The following is a 13,304-nucleotide window of genomic DNA, read 5'->3' on the forward strand; positions in this document are numbered from 1 at the left end:
TCATGGGTAGGAAGAATCAATATCGTGAAAATGGCCATACTGCCCAAGGAAATTTAAAGATTCAATGCCATCCCCATCAAGCTACCAATGACTTTCCTCACAGAATTGGAAAAAACTACTTTAAAGTTCATATGGAACCGAAAAAGAGCCCATATAGCCAAGTCAATCCTAAGCCAAAAGAATAAAGCTGGAGGCATCACGCTACCTGACTTCAAACTATACTACAAGGCTACAGTAACCAAAACAGCATGGTACTGGTACCAAAACAGAGATGTAGACCAATGGAACAGAACAGAGCCCTCAGAAATAATGCCACATATCTACAACCATCTGATCTTTGACAAACCTGACAAAAACAAGAAATGGGGAAACGATTCCCTATTTAATAAATGGTGCTGGGAAAACTGGCTAGCCATATGTAGAAAGCTGAAACTGGATCCCTTCCTTACACCTTATGCAAAAATTAATTCAAGATGGATTAAAGACTTAAACATTAGACCTAAAAACATAAAAACCCTAGAAGAAATCCTAGGCAATACTATTCAGGACATAGGCATGGGCAAGGACTTTATGTCTAAAACACCAAAAGCCATGGCAATAAAAGCCAAAATTGACAAATGGGATCTAATTAAACTAAAGTGCTTCTGCACAGAAAAAGAAACTACCATCAGAGTGAACAGGCAACCTACAGAATGGGAGAAAATTTTTGCAATCTACTCATCTGACAAAGAGCTAATATCCAGAATCTATAATGAACTCCAACAAATTTGCAAGGAAAAAAACAAACAACCCCATCCAAAAGCAGGTGAAGGATATGAACAGACACTTCTCAAAAGAAAACGTTTATGCAGCCAAAAGATACATGAAAAAATGCTCATCATCACATGAAAAAATGCTCATCATCACCGGCCATCAGAGAAATTCAAATCAAAACCACAATGAGATACCATCTCACACCAGTTAGAATGGCGATCATTAAAAAGTCAGGAAACAACGGGTGCTGGAGAGGATGTGGAGAAATAGGAACACTTTTACACAGTTGGTGGGACTGTAAACTAGTTCAACCATTGTGGAAGTTAAGTGTGGCAATTCCTCAGGGATCTAGAACTAGAAATACCATTTGACCCAGCCATCCCATTACTGGGTATATACCCAAAGGATTATAAATCATGCTGCTATAAAGACACATGCACAAGTATGTTTATTGCGGCACTATTCACAATAGCAAAGACTTAGAACCAACCCAAATGTCCAACAATGATAGACTGGATTAAGAAAATGTGGCACATATACACCATGGAATACTATGCAACCATAAAAAAGATGAGTTCATGTCCTTTGTAGGGACATGGATGAAGCTGAAAACCATCATTCTCAGCAAACTATCACAAGGACATAAAACCGAACACTGCATGTTCTCACTCATAGGTGGGAATTGAACAATAAGAACACATGGACACAGGAAGGGGAACATCACACACAGGGGCCTGTTGTGGGGTGGGTGGAGGGGGGAGGGATATCATTTGGAGATATACCTAATGTTAAATGGCGAGTTACTGGGTGCAGCACACCAACATGGCACATGTATACATATGTAAGTAACCTGCACATTGTACACATGTACCCTAAAACTTAAAGTATAATAAAAAAATTAACTAGGCATGGTGGCATGTACCTGTAGTCCCAGCTACTGGGGAGGCTGAGGGAGGAGAATTGCTTGAACCCAGGAGGTGGAGGTTGCACTGATTGAAGATCGTGCCACTGCACTCCAGCCTGGGCAACAGAGTGAGATGCCATATCAGAAAAAAAAAAAAAAAAAGAGAGAGAGAGAAAAGAAAACAAAACAAAAGAAAGTCCAGCATGGTAAGAGGTACATAGAGGTACACGTGGGTGAGCTTCATTTGTTTTTCATCCTTTTTCCCTTCTCTGGACAGAATTCTCAATGCAAAACATTCCAAAAACACAGAGCAAACGTCTTCTATAATCTTCCCCTTATCTGTGACTTCCCTTCACAGTGTATGTGCTAGCGTCTTCCAGACTTTTTTGTATGACATGCTATACAGAAGATCAGATCAAATGGGCACATTCCCAATCCTAATAAGTGGTGACTTGCCAGATCTGGACTCACGTTGCAGGGTGCCGGGACCTCTGCCAGAATCAAGCAGTAGCTCCAGGAGCCAGGGCTTTGGGTCTCTTCTGTGCATCTTCAGGAGCTTTTATTGACCTTTCTCACCACGACCCCCTTCTCAATTACCAACTTCCAATCCGAAAGTGACATCCAACTAGATCCTGAACTTCCATCCAGTTAACCCTGACTGAGTTTTCAACTTTCTTCTTATTAAGTGATTGAATTAGATATAGATTCATAAAAGTGACAGAATTAATAATAGGATGAAGGACTAAAACTCATTTATTCACTTATTCCATAAACACTGCTAAAGTTTGACTAATATGTGACCTTCACAGTGATACAGGGAAGGGTTTAATCTGTTTCTGACATTAGAAAAAAATATATATATATGTGGTATCTTTATTAGAGAACCTTTGGCCACATCAAAAGCATCAAAATGTTTTAGAGTTGAAACAACTTTAAGAAGACAGTGATGTCATCCCTAAAAAACACAATAAAAATCTCGGTGTATCCACTTGTCACCTGGGTTTTGTGCTACCTAACATGGTAGATCATATGCCCATTCAGGTGGAAGACAGGAACTACTGAGGGTGTAATTTATCTCAAGGTTAAGGTCAAGGATTCACTGAAAGAAATCAGGCCTAAATTACAAAGTGAGGTGGGGGCTGGGCTGGACAGGACTGAGTGTTTTCATGGGACCCTGGGAGGGAAGCTAGACAACATAAAACATGGCAGGTATTTTGTGGGCATTTAGACAAAAGGATTGAAAGACTTCCTTCTAGATTGAGTTTAAAAATTTTAAAAAAACATCATTACAAAAGAGATAATGCAGATTCTTAAAGCATCACAGTGTCTTTGAGGGCAGAGACAGCAGACACAGTCTTGGCTCCTACTGGAAGATGAAGCATCATTACTCACAAACATGATGGGCTTCCCTCAGAATACCAGCTCGGGAAAATTGAATGTGAGTGTGTGAGCTGGGGCAGAGCCCAGAGAGGAGCAGTGTGGTCAGACATAAAGAGGGAGACTTTTCAATCTGGAAGCATGAATGGTGGAAGCTGTGTATCTGCAGAATTTGTGAGAGAAATGAACCCCTTGGGGAAATCCTGCACCATCCTCAGGACCCCAGCGAGAATCCTGCAGTTTGGGGGGTCTTTCTACCATGTTCTGGTTGCCTGTGCTTCTGAAGGTGCTCCTCTGCTGTCCAGGTCAGTGCAGCCTTTTGAGTCCATCTGAAGGGACGGCTTAACCTCAGTTCCACTCACTGAATTTCTACTGGGATTCCAAAGCTTCTCCAGGCTTTTCATCGGGGGTTCTGAAGTATTTCTGAACTTCCATTTTCCTCCCCCAGCCTGAGCTGTCAGAGAAGCTGAGTCCTCTGCTTCCTGGAAATGTCAGCCGATCTCTCCTGCACCCAGGAGTATGGCCACAAACAATGCTAAGAAACACTCTCCCTGGAATCAGCAGTGACTCATACATTCTCCCCAAATTGTACTGAGCTATTTCAGTGCCCACAGCAAGGCATAAAGCAGGGAGCTCCTCAGCTGCTGCTCTGGACCTAAAGAGGCAACCGGGACCAATGGAGGGGAACCTTGTCTACCTTGCACAGGAAGAGCTGACTCCTCTGGTTCTCCTAGAAGTGCCAGGCTGCTGGCAGAGCCTGGGATGATCCCAGTGTGGGGGCCATCCCTTCCCAGGCTCTGCTGGCCCAGCCTTAGAGCTGAGGAGGCTGCACCTGGAATGCAGTGAGTCTGTTTCTGAGTCAGCGCTTTTCCTGTGGTGTTTGCCCTCTGTGCATTTCTAACAGTCAAAAATCTCTGGTCAGGCCCTGCTGGCCTCCTCTAGTCTTCAAGGGGGTTTTATTCCAGATTGCATTTATAACTATCTTCCCCAAGACCAGGGGCTGCCCCTCTTTTTTCCTCCAATAAAGATATGAGGAGAAGGTCACTCTGAGAGCAGACAGTGGATGTTGAGGGAGGTGCCTGTAGCAGCCTGGGGTCCGGGAGATCTGGGAACTCACTGCCGCCGGATGGAGCCAGGGGGACTCCTGAAAGGGAGTGGCCCAGAGGAGCTGATGGGGGCCAGAGTAAATGAGGAGGAGAGAGATGGCAGCAGCCCTGGGGACCGGGTTCTCTGGCTTTCACAGAGCCACATCCCTGATAAACTGGGGACTTGGATCTGAGACTCTGAAAGGACTGGGGCCTGGATGTGGGGCTGTGAGTTTCCAAGGCCCTTTGATTTTGCCGTGGTCTACATGAGGTTCCATTGGCTGCCCCACCCAAACCCAGGGGCAGAAAGTCAGTCTAGCAGGGAAACCTGGGGAGAGAGGGTCAGTGGCAAGCATCCACCCTAGATGCAAAGACAAGAGACAGGTCAGAGGGAGGAAGCCTTGGCATGAGTCTAGGGGAAGGGAGGCACTTTGGATAGGTGCAGTTCTGTTTCTGCACTTGCCACAGCCTCAGAGGACTGTGAGGATTGAACTTTGCAGGAGGGAATGAGGGAGAATGGGGTCTGGACTGGAGTCCCTGTCATCCAAGTGACCCCCTATCTACTCCTGCAAACCAGATGTAGGTCTTGCTAGATGTAAGTCAAACCAGGGCCTGTCAGGCTAACCAGCACTTTCTGGTGGATCCGGAAGGAGCACAGTGATCCTCGGTCAAAAAAATCTCACATTGTCCAGGGCTGAGGATTGTCAGGTGGCGCTGAAGGGGGAGACTCTGGGGAAAAAACACAGAGAAGATTTTGGTACATTTCACACTCTCGACGCCCAGTGCTTCCCCCTTCCTATTAGTCAGGCGTGGTTCCAGGATAATCACTTGAACCCGGGAAGCAGAGGTTGTGGCGAGCTGAGCTAGAGCCATCGCACCCCAGGCTGGGTGGGCAACAAGAGCGAAACTCTACCTCAAGAAACAACAACAACAAGAACAACAACAAGAAAACTTCCACTGAGTGCCTGGGTCATGCCGCCTGCTATTCTGGGTGCTGCTGAGAAAGATAAACAAGATGCAAGGCAGCTGGAAAATGAGCTCAGCAGAATATACCTGGCTCAGAACTGCAGTGCAGATCAGAAAAAGAATGCCTGTGTAGCATAAAACACGAACAGCCATCTTTTCTTTTCTTTTTCTTTTTTTTTTTTTTCTTCTTCTTTTTAAAGACAGGGCCTCACTCTGTTTCTAAGACTGGTGTGCAGTGGTGCAATCTCAGCTCACTGCAGGCTCGGCCTCTCAGGCTGAAGCAATCCTCCCATGTCAGCCTCCCAATTTGCTGGAAATGCAGGTGTGTGCCACCATGCCTGGCTCATTTTGTTTATCTTTTGTAGAGACGAGGTCTCACTGTTGCCCAGGCTGGTCTTGAACGCCTGTACTCAAGTCATCCTCCCAATCTGAGCTCCCAAAGTGCTGAGATTACAGGGGGGAGCCCCATGTCCTGCAAAGCCATCTTCATAATCCATGTGGAAAATGATGGTTATCCCAAATCGTTTCATCACTCTTTGTCAGAACATTCACTACTCTCACTGCCAATTAGAAATGTACAGGAGAATGAAAGAAAAAAGTTAATATTGTCCAGGTGCGGTGGCTCAGCCCACAATCCCAGCACTTGGGAGGCCAAGGAGGGCAGATCACCTGATGTCAGCAATTCATACCAGCCTAGCCAACATAGTGAAACCCCATCTCCACAAAAGTAGAAAAATTAGGTTGGCATGATGGCAGGTGGCTGTAATCCCAGCTACTCAGGAGGCTGAGGCAGAAGAATCTCTTGAACCAGGGAGCCGGAGGTAGCAGTGAGCTGAGATTTTGCCTTTGCACTCCAGCCTGGGTGACATAGTCAGACTCCATCTTAAAACAAAACAAAAAGAAGTTAATATTTTTTAAGTGCACTGTAATTCAAAACACTAAGAATTCAAGTGCTTTATTTCCTTGGAAAAACTCACCAAGAGGCGTTAAAACGGTGATGGCCTTCCCCACAGCACAGCACAGAGCAGGCAGCTGGCATCTTCCAGGCCTTGGGGCACTGTCTTGCTTCTTTCTAAGTGGGGATCCGCTCCCAACACACTCTCCTTTGTGCCCCTCAGGCCATGAGTATCTCTGAGGTCTGTGAGTGCAAGGTCTCTTGCTGGTGGCGTTCCTTCCTGTTTCTTGGGACTTTCTTTTTTGGTGGGTCTCTTGGCATAAGGAATGTGAGCCTGGTGAGAACGGGCTGGACTCTGCATCAGGACACAGAGGCCCTGGAGGGGCAGACAGTGGAGCAAGCAGGGGCTGAATTTACCTGCTTTTTACTCAAAGGAAGCCCCTCACCACTGTCTTCCCTGCCACAGCAGCTCCAATAAGAAGAAAAAAGGTGTTAACTCAGCACATTCCCTGGAACAGCAAGAAGAAAACATCCCTCTTGGTATTCATATAAGTATTAGGACTAGTGTTAGCTGGTTTCTCTCTCCTTTTGACATAATAACTCAAGGTACCCTGGGGATCTCAAGTTCATGGACCAGTGAGTCTGAAGGACTTTGTTCTTTGGATATGAACCCATGGGAAGTGGATGTGTATTCCGTGGCCAAAGTCACTGGCCTCTTTTATTAGAGGAGACAGAAGTGCCCAGGAACCACCCCCAGGCCTGTGCTTCCAGGGACCACTCTCTCTCTTTCCATGTGCATGCCTGAGACGGTTCTGGGTCTTCACTCATCACCATTTGCTCTTCTAGAGTTGATGCATCTACTGTATACTTGCAGGGGACCCGGTGAAGAAAGAAATCCAAGAACCCACGTGGGTCCACATAGAGTGAGGTTGCCTCCAGACAGGCACAGGAACCCCGAGCCTCTTAGCCACTGCCAGAGCCTGAGACTGGGGCACTCACATGCAGACAAATGCATGGGACTTTAGAAGAAGCAGGGTTGGAGGGAGGAGAGGAGGGCATGGATGGAACGCAGGGGTCACTGGAAGCTTCAGGGCCAGAGGCACTTGGGAGTGGGGAAGGCATCATCAACAGAAAGGTCAGAGCTCCTTCCATGCCCTGAGGTCACAGCGGGTGTCCTTCTCTCCCAGCTCCTCCCTGGGCTCTTGTGTCTGGAGTCAGGGCTGGCTCAGCTGGGGTTCTTTGGTGAGTGCGAAGGACACAGGGCACTCAGGGTCTCAAGTGCAACTTTTAAAATGATACTCAAATGAGAGGTTTCACACAGTGGCCTCCTGTCCACAGATCCCATGTCTTCTGCTGGACTCCTGGGGGATTTGCCCAGCCAGGGACATGAGGTATTTTACATTTATCTGCCAAGTGCAAAACATCTTAATCTATAAGAGGCCAGCTCCATCCTGGAGGGTTGTGATTTTCTAAGTGCTCACACCACATACACATATAAGTACATACCATGAAGTCATTGCAGAGATGCCCTCTGGGCCTGGGGTTCTCTCACAGAACCCAGTTCATAAAAGCCTACCTTCTACTCACCTGAGACCTAGAGACATCAGCCACCCCCTGCCCCATTCACCCAGCATTTTTCCTAAAGTGGAAACCAACTCAGAACGCACATAAATGAACACAGCCTCTAACTCATGGACTTAGGGGGAACAGACAGAATGAGAAGACCAGGGTTGAAACTGGCATGTCGTGAAGTGGCACAGGCAGATGAGGCTGGAGAGGTGCAGTCAGAGGCAGGGGTGGCCCAGAGGTCATTGGCAGTTTTGGACTGGGGTGGTGAGGCCACCTGAGGCCTGTTTTCCAGTTCCCCATTATGGCCCGGAGGACTTTGATCCCTGAGAGAGGTAACCAGGAGGCAGGGGCAACAATAAGGTGGCCACTGCAATGCCCAGGCAGGAGGTCTTGGCATCACCTGATGTGGCTACAGACAGCCTGGGGACATCCTGGAGGTAGAGACAATGTGACTTGCTCTTATGGTTTTAGGAGTGGGTGTGAGGCCTGAGGAAAAGCGATGGGTTGACGGCACCTCCTAGAGTTTGGTCTTGACTCAGTGAAGTTGGGAAGAGTAAGTGAAGAGCCAGCATGAAGACAACGACTCAAGGTCTTTGTAGGACATTTTAAATTCAAGGCATTTATGTTATTGAGAGAAAAAAATCCAAGAACAACATAACACTCATGAAATAACCCTGTTCAATAAAATTGTAAAGGTGTATACAATTTATTCATTCTTAGGACTCACACGATAGATGTTCCCAGATGCTTCCCATGGACTATATATCCTGCTGGTGTAGGTGGGAGTAAGGTGAGAGCCAGGATTCCAATCCCAGCAGTTTTCAAATCCCAGACCTTCAACTAAGGTCAACCTCAGATCTGGAAGAGGAAAGAGGTGCAGTTTCTTTTCTAATTCCATCAGGATCATTCTGGGTCTGGCCACAGGGCACACTGCACTGTTCTCCCATCTCAGAGGAGAGGGTGGGATCCCAAAAGCCAAATGTGTCCAGATATGTGTTGGCATAATGTTTTAAAAAATAGAGTTTCAGTTAGAAAGGAGGAGTGAGTTGAATATCTATAGCATAGTAAGGTGACTATAGTTAGTAATAATATATTATATAATTGAAAATACTGAGACAGTAAATTTTAAATGTCTCCCCATAAAAAGAGTAAGAATGTGAAGTGGTAGGAATGCCAAATAGCTTGATTTCACTATTCCACATTGTAGAGTATGAATATATCAAAACATCATACTGTACCCCATGAACAGATACAATTTTTATTAATAAAATTTTTATAAAATAGACGAAAAAAACCTTATGGGCATCACATAGGAATACCAGTGATTGGTCTCAGGAAGACGGAAAACTGCAAAGATAAAATAAGAACTCAGCAAAGGAACACAAGGTAAAACAAAACTCAATATAAGAGCCAGAAAATGGCAAAAGTCCCGGTCAGAGTGACTTGTCCAAGATTCTTCCAAAGAAACCCAAAGAAGGAAGAAATGGGTGGTAATTCCAAGTCTCTGAAATCCTCTGCTTTCCTGGAATATCTAATGACTATTCTACTTGCTAATTAAAGAAACACCCCTGTCAATATTAGACAGATCAATGAGACAGAAAATTAACAAGGATATTCAGGACTTGAACGCAGCTCTGGACCAAACAGACCTAACAGACATCTACAAAACTCTCCACCCCAAATCAACAGAATATACATTTTTCTCAGCACCACATCACACTTATTCTAAAATTGACCACATAATTGGAAGTAAAACACTCCTCAGCAAATGTGAAAGAATGGAAATCATAACAAACAGTATCTCAGACCAAAGTGCAATCAAATTAGTACTCAGGATTAAGAAACTTACTCAAAACTGCACAACTACATGAAAACTGAACAAGCTGATTCTGAATGACAACTGGGCAAATAACAAATTTAAGGCAGAAACAAATAAGTTCTTTGAAAACAATGAGAACAAAGACACAATGTACCAGAATCTCTGGGACACAGCTAAAGCTGTGTTTAGAGGGAAATTTATAGCACTAAATGCCCACAGGAGAAAGGAGGAAAGACCTAAAATTGGCATTGCAATTAAAAGAACTAGAGAAGCAAGAGCAAACAAATTCAGAAGCTATCAGAAGACGAGAAATAACTAAGATCACAGCACAACTGAAAGAGATAGAGACATGAAAAACCCTTCAAAAAATCAATGAATCCAGGAGCTGGTTTTTAGGAAAAGATCAACAAAATAGACCACTAGCCAGATCAATTAAGAAGAAAAGAGAGAAGAATCAAACAGACACAATAAAAAATGGTAAAGGGGATATCACCACTGATCCCAGAGAAATACAAACTACCATCTGAGAATCTATAAACACCTCTATGCAAATAAGTTAGAAAATCTAGAAGAAATGGGTAAATTCCTGGACACATAGATGCTCCCAAGACTAAACCAGGAAGAAGTCAAATGCCTAAAGAGACCAATAACAAATTCTGAAATTGAGGCAATAATTAATAGCCTACCAACAAAATAAAGTCCAGGACCAGAAGAATTCACAGTCAAATTCTACCATTCCTCTGAAACTGTTCCAAACAATAGAAAAAGAGGGTCTCCTCCCTAACTCATTTTTATGAGGCCAGCATCATCCTGATACCAAAACCTGGCAGAGACACAACCAAAAAAAGGAAATTTCAGGCCAATATTCCTGATGAACATCGATGCAAAAATCCTCAATAAAATACTGGCAAAGCGAATCCAGCAGCACATCAAAAAGCTTATCCACCAAGATCAAGTTGGCTTCATCCCTGGCATGCAAGGCTGGTTCCACTTACGCAAATCAATAAACATAATCCATCACATAAACAGAACCAATGACAAAAACCACATGATTATTTCAATATGTGCAGAAAAGGCCTTCGATAAAATTCAACACCCTTTCAGGCTAAAAACTCTTCATAAACTAGGTGTTGATGGAACGTATGTAAAAATAATAAGAGCCATTTTGACAAAGCCACAGCCAATATCATACTGAATGGGCAAAAGCTACAAGCATTCCCTTGGAAAACCGGCACACTGCATGGATGCCCTCTCTCACCACTCCTATTCAACATAGTATTGGAAGTTCTGGCCAGGGCAATCAGGCAAGAGAAAGAAATAGAGTATTCAAATAGGAAGAGAGGAAGTCAAATTGTCTCTGTTTGCAGATGACATGATTGTATATTTAGAAAACCCCATCGTCTCAGCCCAAAATCTCCTAAAGCTGATAAGCAACTTCAACAAAGTCTCAGGATACAAAATCAATGTGCAAAAATCACGAGCATTCCTATACATCAACAATAGACAAACAGAGAGCCAATCATGAGTGAACTCCCATTCACAATTGCTAAAAGAAAATAAAATACTTAGGAATACAACTTACAAGGGATGTGAAGGAGAACTACAAACCACTGCTCAATGAAATAAAAGAGGATACAAACAAATGGAAGAACATTCCATGCTCATGGGTAGGAAGAATCAATATCGTGAAAATGGCCATAATGCCCAAAGTAATTTATAGATTCAATGCTATCCCCATCAAGGTATCATTGAGTTTCTTCACAGAATTAGAAAAACTACTTAAAACTTCATTTGGAAGCAAAAAAGAACCTATATACACAACACAATCCTAAGCAAAAAGAACAAAGCTGGAGGCATCATGCTACCTGACTTCAAACTATACGACAAGGCTACAGTAACAAAAACAACATGGTACAGTTATCAAAACAGATATGTAGACCAATGGAACAGGACAGAGGCCTCAGAAATAATGCCACACATCTACAACCATCTGATCCTTGACAAACCTGACAAAAACAACCAATGGGGAAAGGATTCCCTATTTAATAAATGGTGTTGGGAAAACTGGCTATCCATATGCAGAAAACTGAAACTGAACCCCTTCCTTTCACCTTATACAAAAATTAACTCAAGATGGATTAAAGATTTAAATGTAAGACCTAAAACCATAAAAACCATAGAAGAAAACCTAGGCAATACCATTCAGGACATAGGCATGGGCAAAGACTTCATGGCTAAAACACCAAAAGCAATGGCAACAAAAGCCAAAATTGACAAATGGGATCTAATTAAAATGAAGAGCTTTTGCACAGCAAAAGAAACTATCATCAGAGTCAACAGGCAACCTATAGAATGGGAGAAAATTTTTGCAATCTATCTGTCAGAGAAATGACTAATATCCAGAATCTACAAGGAACTTAAACAAATTTACAAGAAAAAAACAAACAACCCCGCCAAAAAGTGGGTGAAGGATACTAACAGGCAATTCTCAAAAATAAAACGTTTATCCAGCCAACAAACATATGAAAAAATGCTCATCATAACTGGTCATTTGATTTGCATTTCTCTAATGCAAATCAAAACCACAGTGAGATACCATCTCAGGCCAGTTAGAATGGTGATCATTAAAAAGTCAGGAAACAACAGATGCTGGAAAGGATGTGGAGAAATAGGAACGCTTTGACACTGTTGGTGGGAGTGTAAATTAGTTCAACCATTGTGGAAGACAGTGTGGCAATTCCTCAAGGATCTAGAACCAGAAATACCATTTGATCCAGCAATCCCTTTACTGGGTATATATCCAAAGGATTATAAATCCTTCTACTATAAAGACACATGCACAAGTATGTTTATTGCAGCACTATTCACAACAGCAAAGACTTGGAACCAACCCAAATGCCCATCAATGATAGACTGGATAAAGCAAATGTGGCACATATACATCATGGAATACTATGCAACCATAAAAAATAAGTTCATTTCCTTGGCAGGGACATGGATGAAGCTAGAAACCATCATTCTCAGCAAACTAACACAGGAACAGTAAACCAAAACACCTCATGTTCTCACTCATAAGTGGGAGTTGAACAATGAGAACTCATGGACACAGATAGGGGAACATCACACATCAGAGCCTCTCAGGGTGTGGAGCACTAGGAGAGGGGTAGCATTAGGAGAAATACCTAATGTAGATGACGGGTTGATGGGTGCAGCAAACCACCATGGCATGTGTATACGTATGTAACAAAACTGCACATTCTGCACATGTATCCCAGAACTTAAAGTGGAAAGAAGAAAGAGAGAAAGAAAGAAAGAAAGGAAGAAAGAAAGAAAGAAAGACAGACAGACAGACAGACAAGACAAGACAAGACAAGACAAGACAAGACAAGACAAGACAAGACAAGACAAGACAAGACAAGACAAGACAGGGGAGGGGAGGAGAGGGGAAGCAAAGGGAAGGAAAGGGAAGGGAAAAGAAAAGAAATACCCATAAAATAGGAAAGCTGGCTGGTCACAGGAGAAGCATGAAAATATCAAGCAGTGATTTCATACAGCGGCAAGAAAAGAGCTTGTAAAATTAGCTGCAAGAATAAGGATAAGCCTTGACCAATAAGATCCAAACAAGCAGGACGGGGCTAAGCTGGCTGACACTGAATTGGTCAGACATGGCACTGGGTTTGACCCTTGCCCTACCCCAGGCCTAATTATACACCCATTATGACAGTAAATCACACACCAGTGCCAGGATGGTTCTGAGAATGCCCATACTTAGTATAAAAATAGGTGACACCTAGCCAGGCCCAGTGGCTCATACCTGTAATCCCAACACTTTGGGAGCCCAAGGTGGGTGGATCACCTGAGGTCAGGAGTTTGAGACCATCCTGACCAACATGGAGAAATCTCATCTCTACTAAAAATACAAAATTAGCCTAGTGT

Source organism: Gorilla gorilla, chromosome 1 (assembly GCF_029281585.2).
Source record: "Gorilla gorilla gorilla isolate KB3781 chromosome 1, NHGRI_mGorGor1-v2.1_pri, whole genome shotgun sequence".
NCBI classification, from domain to species: domain Eukaryota; kingdom Metazoa; phylum Chordata; class Mammalia; order Primates; family Hominidae; genus Gorilla; species Gorilla gorilla.